Here is a 2,500-nt window from a genome sequence, read left to right as displayed (position 1 = left end):
ATCATTATTATTATTAATATTATTATTATTATTATCATTATTGCAATTATTATTATTATTATTATCATTATTATTTTCATCATCATTATTATTATCATCATTATTATTATCATCATTATTTTATCAAATTATTATTAGAAGTAGTTGTAGTATTAGTAACAAGTTGTACTAGTAGTAGTAGAAGAAGCAGTAGTAATAGTAGAAATAATAGCATCATTATTATTACTATTGTTATTATTGATTCTAATAATTTCATTACTATGATGGTAAGGATAACAATAGTAATAACAAAGATGATGAAAATTTAATAAAATATAATAATAATGATAATGATAATATCAATAAAAATAACTGAAATATCAACAAAAGTCATGATGATGATGATGATGATGATGATGATGATGATGATGATGATGATGATGATGATGATGATGATGATGATGATGTAGTATGAATGTATTTCATGTATTTCTGACGAAGATGCAATAAAAACCGATCAAATGCATCTTTTGTATTATGAAGAAATTCATTCTGATTCATACCTTTTCTACATTTGTCAACATGAATACGGTTCAATAACAACAACAACAATAATAATAATAATAATAATAATATACAGATTGATTGACGGCTAAATAAACAGTTTAAATTCAACCTAACCACTGTCGCCGGGGATGACATTTATACGTTATACCCACTGTGAGTTAGAATTACTAATTGTATGTACACAATAGCTGTCTCCACAAGTTACCATTGTGTTGATCAGTGGTCTTACCTGTCTTACCTGTGTACCGCTTTCCTTATTTTCTGAGGATTTTATCTTTCATTTTATGTTGCGACTAGTATTGATAAACACAGTATAATAAGATTCGTGTGCGTATCAAGTATAATTACAACGTTATGAAAAGCATTAGCAGAAAAAATCCTGAAAGGGGACATGTAACCTTGTTATTTATACCTTGGTGACTGAGCACTTGTGGGGTGATCTGTATGTAAATATATTTCATAAAACAGAAAAAAAAAACTTGTGAAAACGGCGCATTAAATTGGACTAATACACTTAAAACTAACCAACATTAATTTTTCACCTTTAAGTATTTGCACTTTAGAACAACTTTAGTGTTTTGTGATCTGACCTGAGGGAAAAATCCCACGCAAAGGATACGGTAAAAGCTGGTTCTTGGAAATATAACACGGGATGACAAAGTTTGTAATGACGGTATTGATTAGGTTTGGCGTGAAATCTGAGGAAGGCAGAGTTTTCAGAGTGATTATACAAAAAAAAAAAAAAAAAAAAAAAAAAATCCTTATTTTAAGACGCTTGTGTCATTAAAATACTAATACTAATTATTATAACAACAATAATGATAATAATAATAAACAGGTATAATCAGTGTCCCTTTCTTTATCATGACCATAATTTCTAACTTTTACGACGCAACTCACATTAAAAAAAAAAAAAAAAAAAAAATTGCTTGCGGGCCTAAACTTTTCTCCCCAAAAGATTTTCTCGAACGCCATTTCATCGGTACCGTGGACCATAGACCTTAACTTTATCTAGTTTGTCTTCCCCTCTGATGAAAGACCCATTTCGAAAGGTCATGAGAAGGAACCATCCAATAACACGTCATAATATATTACTCGTGGGTAGACTAGCTTTCGACATTCATGAGAAGCAGGAAGGCGTCCTCGAGGTAAGAGGTGCTTATTACATTGAAAATCGATTATTGGTTAACTCGCGAGGAGAGTGGTTGTGTGTTTCCTTTTCTTTCATTTTTTCTTTCTTATTTTTTTCTGTGTAAAAAAAGAAAAGAAAATAAGTGTTTGTGTAGCTCTTGGATCGTTTTTTTGTTATTGTTTTTGTTTGTTTTCCTTTTCTTCCTCACCTTTTTTTGTGTGTGTGAACAGAATGAGTGTTCAGAGTACTTCGGTCTCATAAAGTTTACCGAATTATTGTTTACCTATACTCCACGGAAGACAGAGCATCCTGCAAATGTTTGTGTGCAACATTCTCTTTCCAAATAATCTCCAGTCACACGAAGGCAGATAAATGTTATATCATAGATTCAGAGTTACTAAAACAGGAATAATTTGAGAAAATAAGTAGAAAAGCAAATATTTATACTAATCACTTGACAGTTACACAGCTAAAGCGTATATACAAAGTAATTATTGTAGTTTTGATACTCACTGCTGCTATATATGTAACAGAGAACATAAATTGCATTCGTATTGTTGAATTATATATACCCTCATTCTTACCTTCATCCCGCTCCATTAAGTATTCAAGAACGCAATTATTAAAAAGAATAAAAAAATTCAATCAATAAATAAATAAAACAAAAATAAACACAGAACAACCAAGCAGAAAAAACAATAACAAATATTGCGATTTGATTAAATTGTCTTGAAGGCATCATTATCCTAACAATAAAAAACGTCGTTTTTACAACTAAGCTAAGGTTCATTGTCGTCGATCACCATTTAACATCTGATGATA

General features: G+C 30.0%; 1 protein-coding gene across 4 annotated transcripts in view; it reads left to right on the top strand.

Moving 5' to 3' along the window:
- LOC125047859 overlaps positions 1-2,500 on the top strand; it is a 371,776-nt gene that overhangs the window by 340,805 nt on the left and 28,471 nt on the right. The gene's annotated exons all lie outside the window — the stretch shown is intronic.

This window comes from Penaeus chinensis, chromosome 42 (assembly GCF_019202785.1).
Source record: "Penaeus chinensis breed Huanghai No. 1 chromosome 42, ASM1920278v2, whole genome shotgun sequence".
Taxonomy (NCBI): domain Eukaryota; kingdom Metazoa; phylum Arthropoda; class Malacostraca; order Decapoda; family Penaeidae; genus Penaeus; species Penaeus chinensis.
The sequence above is the reverse complement of the archived record's forward strand: the minus strand, read 5'-3'. Positions and strand labels throughout refer to the sequence as shown.